Below are 5,798 nucleotides of genomic sequence, written 5' to 3'. Positions count from 1 at the left end.
TACAGATTCAGACTAACACGGCTACCCCTCTGATACTTGACATAGTGTAAATCCTAAATTATTTGTAATTAAGAACACTGCAAATACTTTATGAATAAACTTGAAAAATAAACTAAAAGTTTTGTTCCTTTCTAAATCTGCCACGGTTTGGGGTCCTGTGTTTCTCCTGCTGGAGTTGATGGCATCACTAACAGATCTAGAAGGGTATTATTGCTCCTTGTTTTGTATTTATTTTCAAGTATGTTTTTTTAAAAAAATGATTATTAAATAAATGGAACCACCTTTCTCCAAAGATCTGTTCCCGGTGTGTTTTTTAGAGTCTGTAGCAGGGCTGGGTTAAGGCATAAGTACTATATGACTGTTTCTATGATACAGCTCCTAGAGTTACTTAAGAATCCAGCTTTCATATTAATTTGTCTTTAAGTTCCAAGCACTAATAGTTACAAAGAAAAGCATGAAAACATAACTGAGCCAATGAAATCTGTTTGGGTCTGCAGACAGAATGGAAACAATAGCTCAGAGAGGTGAACTGCCCTGTGCCTCTCAATGGGGTGTTTCTAAAACCTACACCTCTGGGGGACCATATCAATAACACTCCAGCAGAGAACTATGTGTGATAGGAGAAAAGTACGATCTCCTAGATTAGCCATGACATAGTGGCAAAACTAAGGCAAGGGCAATGGTAGTGGGGTGGGATTCAAAGTATGGGCCTAATTTTTAGAGGTATTTAGCAGCCAAAACTCCAGTTGAATTAAGCTTAAATGTCAGCACTTCTGAAAATTAAACAACACTATTTAACTTACTGTACTCATTAAATTTTTTCAGCATCCTGTGCATTGTACTGCGTTCACACCACTGTCACCATTTGTGTGGAGACAATTGATTTTGACTGTGCATGGTGTTAGTTTAACTCATTTTTTGTGCACTCACAGAATATAATTGATATTTCTAGTACTTGTATTATACTGAGTTGTTTTTTCCCCAAATACAAAGTGTGTGTATAAAGCAGGGGTCGGCAACATTTGGCACACGGCTCTCCAAGGTAAGCACCCTGGCGGGCCGAGCCAGTTTATTTAACTGCTGACGTGGCAGGTTCGGCCGATCGTGGCCCCCACTGGCCGCGGTTCGCCGTCCTGGGTCAATGGGGGCAGCGGGAAGCGGCGCGGGTGAGGGATGTGCTGGCCGCGGCTTCCTGCTGCCCGCATTGGCCCGGGTCGGCGAACCGCAGCGAGTGGGGGCCGCGATCGGCCGAATCTGCCGTGTCAGCAGGTAAATAAACTGGCCCGGCCCGCTAGGGTGCTTACCCTGGCGAGCCGCGTGCCAACCGTTGCTGACCCCTGGTATAAAGCCATCTACTCTTGAACTTAATATAGACTCCTACAGACTTCAACAGGAGTTGGTTCAAGCCTGTATAGCACAGTAGTATTCATTTAATTGAACTATAATTCTTGTAGTTGTTACTGGCCAATCAGATCCTCTATCATAGGAATGGTTACATAAAGGTATCCAGCACTAATGTTTTAATTATATACTGTAGATAAGATAGCTAATAAAGATAACCTTTAATAACTACATTACTGTATTTTTTTTGTATGCAGTTGGTAGAGCTTACAATAGAATCCTTTGTCAATATTTCTGATATTTAATTGCAAGTTACTTTTCTCTATGGCAGTGTATTTGGGCTTCCATTTGCCACTCATCCTAGCTGTGAAGTGCAGAGTAGTGTCCCATTCCCTGAGAGAGAGGAAGGAGCCAGCATCCCCAAAGCAGTTCCTGAACATTCTTACTCAACTCCTCTAAAACAGTGGGCAGCATGAAGCTCCTCAGCAAAGATACTGAGAATGACAGTGCAGGTCAGGTGACACTGACTCCAGAACAGCCTGAAGACATGTGGCACACCTACAACCTTCTGCAGGTAGGAGACAGCCTGCAGGCCTCCACAGTCAGGAAGGTGCAGGCAGGCAACTCAGGCAGCTACTGCATTCACACCACTGTCACCATCTGTGTGGACACAATTGATTTTGACTCCCAGGCATGCCAGCTGCAAGTCAAAGGGATAAACATCCAGAATTAATAGATCAATATGGAGGCCTTCCACACCATTGAGCCAGAACTCAACTGCAAGTTTACTTTGGCCAGGAAGCACTGGGACAATGTGGATCTAGAGAAGATAGAGCAAGCCTGTGACCCAACATGCACTGTTGATGTGGTGGCAGTAGTGATGCAGGAAGGTCTTGTTCACATCTGCCTGGTAACTCCCAGCACGAGGCTCCTGCGAGCCAAGCTTCAAATGAACATCCACAGGAAGAGGAGGGGCAACTGCTCCCTGTACGACAAAGCCTTGGAGGGGTTCTATGAGAATGTCATCCAAGGGATCTAATGGCACATTAACTTTGCTGCGGTGCTTATTGCCAGCCCGGGGTTTGTGAGAGAGCAGTTCTGTTATTAAATGTTTCAACAGGCAAAGAAGATGGAAAACAAGCTTCTGCTGGACCACAGACCCAAGTTCTTGCAGGTCCATTCATCTTCTGGACACAAATATACCTTGAAAGAAGTATTCTGTGATCCACCAGTAACTCTCTGCTATTAGAGTAGCTGGTGAAGTTAAAGCCTTGGAAGACTTTTACTAGATGTTTCAGCATGAACCAGATCAAGTCTTTTATAGGATCAAGCATGTGGAGAAGACCAATGAAGCAATGATGATTGATACTTTATTTCTCGTAGGGACATCCTGGTGCCAGAGAAGCTCATCACTGATCAGTAGATATGTATGGCGAGTGGAGAGTGTATGCGATAACTCAGGGATTGTCAGGATATTTTCCAATCTCCATGTTTTCAGAGAACAACTGGGCCAGCTGACTGAGGTGGCTGCCATTTTGCAATTCCCAGTACCCGACCTTTCTGACCAGGAGAATGATTCTTACTCAGATGAGAACTAAGTATTAAATTCATGTCTAGAAGGGGAGACTAATAAAACCAGAGTCCCATTGGCTCCTGAAAGCCAGTTATTTTATTTAGATTACAGTAACCGAAAGAATAAAAATGTCCTGTGATGTGTGTGCACACCATACACTTCCCATTTCATCAGCAAAACCATCTCTTTGCAATTGCTCATATGCAGTTTTTCCTTCACAGAGATTGCCATGAACTCTTGAATATTACTATAAATGGTTTAATGCAGAGATGACTTGAGGCTCCAATTTAGAGCACTAGATTAGGTGCTTTATGTTTTACAGCCTGCTTACTGTACACATTTTAACATTCCTCAGTGAATATTATGTGGTGCGGGAATATGGAGGATGCCTGAGCGTCAGTTGAATCTGGATATGATTTCACTTTGAAAAAAATCTGGTTATGGAGAAAATATTTCAAATGATGGAGAGGTTAAAGATTGATTTAGTGGGACAGGCAACATTTTCTCTCTTATTGGAGGAATAATTGTATATCTACAGACCTTGATTTAGGGCTTTTGACCAAATGAGTTTTGTAGTTTCATTTTTTGTCCCCGCTTATTTACAAAACTGCTGTGGCAAAGCAGTGGTCTCTGCTCAAGAGAAGCCTAAATGCAGGCGAAAATATGAATACCAGCTTGCACAGAAAAGCTGGAACTTCTTGATTTTTTTCCTGTTTGGTTTATTTGGATGGTTTCTGGATTCCTGCCTTAAAGTTGCTCTTTTAGATTATCCTGCTGGGTAACTAACCAAGTGGTGCTCAGCTGCCTCTGTTTGCCTGAAATGGTCAAGTGGAGGTAGCTCAGCAGTGCCACACTACTTGTGGACTCCTCAGTTGCTGGAGTTACAGTTTCTGATTCTCCCATCCCTTTTCTCTCTTTATTTCCCACTTCTTGCATTCTCATTTCCTTGTTGTTGTTTTCTGTGTTCTCTATTTGCTTCCCCAGTGGTCCCTTTTAAATCTCTTTTCTCTCTCTCCTCTTAAATTGTTATTTACTTACACTCCTCTCTTTCCTCATCCTAGTAGGCACACAAACTGTAGTGGAGTAACAGTTTGCTATGATAGCAAGGAGCAGCTGGATTTAAGGAGAACCTGAACAATCTTTTCCCATGCCCTCCTTCCCTGATGGTTTGGGTAGGAAGGCTAAGAGGTTAGCAAAGATGTGCCTGCTTTCTTTCCTCTTGCAGTGATGGTATGTGAAAGGGAAGTGGCACATCCCTGCTCTTGGGTATGTGACGAGTTGAGAGAATAAAATATGTGGTCCCTTCTCATTGTCTGGTGGAGGGAAGGCCAACAGATTTTTCTCTCGTACCCCACAGCTACAAATAGCAGTGTGGAAATGGGGAGTTTGCATCGAATTTGTATCAGTACTATTGAAAGTTCTAGGTTACTCATTCACTGCTCCTTCCCCTATTCCTACAAGCCACATGCTATTACTGCCGTTTAAGTCCCTGTGGAACAGCCTATGCACCAGCCAGGTGCTGAGGAACCAGATGAGTGAACAAATACATCTGGAAGTGGCTGGTCACTAAGGCTGTATTAGCTGTTCTAATGGCACCAGTTGAGCAGAGTTCGGCAGCTTTTATTATTAGTTGTTTGGTAGAGCCCCAGATGTGCTAGGCTTTAGTCATATATGACACAATCACTTCCTTAAAGAGCTTGCAATCTGCAAAGCCACAACAGAGACAGAGAGAGAAAAGGGGTATGTTGTATCCCATTCAAGCAAAAGTGGTCAGGGCCATGGTAAGCACACAATCTCTTAGGCACTCTGCAGCAACAGGCTTGAATATCAGTCTCAAAGAAATGTGAAATTAACAAACTCATTGATGCTTTAATGTTGATTAAGCATTCACAAGGTTGGGTTGTCAGGAGAGAAGGCACAGCACTTTTATTAACTGCATCAACACCTAGCTCACTATAAGATTGCTCAGGCTTGTGGAAACATCTGGTTCTCATTAGTGATGCTCAGAGGCATAACACGATATTAGCATAATCACTTCCATCTTAATACTGTATATTGTATTAGCATAGTCACCCCCTATTAGTATCTTAAGTTGAAATTGATGTGGTGCCTATCCTCACAGTTCCTAGACCTGTGTTGTATCCCCATTTTTTTTTTTTTTTCAATTTTAAGGGATTTCTGATAAACCTCAACTGGGAAACTGAGGAAGTTAAAAATAAGCATATGCTTTAGTGATTGATTACATTGGGCCTTATAGATAAATCTCCATGGCTTACCCTTTTTTTCCTTTATATAGACATATTTTAGAAGCCATCATCTCAAAAGGATCAGTTGTTACATTGGATGCACAATGCTTATTTAAAGCCAAACAGATGGAGCCAATCTGAACCCTATTTTAGTTATTCCAAAAGCATAAATATTGGTTCTGATTAATTGAAAATATCTGGTCTGTTTATTTTCTTACTATCACTTGCCAGAAATAAAACTATGCTATCAAAGATCAAATATGACGTTTCAGCCGACCTCCAAACCCATAAAATCCTTGATGAAGGGGTTTGTGTTCTGCCTTCTGAATTTTGACAGGGCAGTTCTCTGTATTATGACAGATCCCAGGAAGCACGTCAGGTTTGTAGGCCTGTCACTTGTTTATTACCAGACATTTGTGGCCAAAAGAGGTCAGTTCAATCACTTAAAATGGCAGTAATGGCTGGTGTTTCTAGAAACGTTATCAAAATTGTCATACAACAAAATCTTGGGATCTGGATACACATAGCATCCTTCTCTTTACTTGGGCTCTTTCATCGGGTATTGTGAACCACCTGTTCTTCAAAAAGTTACAGGATTTTTCTGCGACAGTCTCTAAAATTAGATTCAGCTTTATTTT

At 42.0% G+C, this 5,798-nt stretch overlaps 1 pseudogene; it reads left to right on the top strand.

Moving 5' to 3' along the window:
* The first annotated feature begins 1,813 nt into the window (after positions 1-1,813).
* Positions 1,814-2,939, top strand: LOC117871290 (annotated as a pseudogene).
* The last annotated feature ends 2,859 nt before the right edge of the window (positions 2,940-5,798 follow it).

This window comes from Trachemys scripta, chromosome 1, assembly GCF_013100865.1.
Source record: "Trachemys scripta elegans isolate TJP31775 chromosome 1, CAS_Tse_1.0, whole genome shotgun sequence".
NCBI classification, from domain to species: domain Eukaryota; kingdom Metazoa; phylum Chordata; order Testudines; family Emydidae; genus Trachemys; species Trachemys scripta.
Note: the sequence above shows the minus strand (reverse complement) of the source record. Positions and strands in the feature narration are given on the sequence as shown.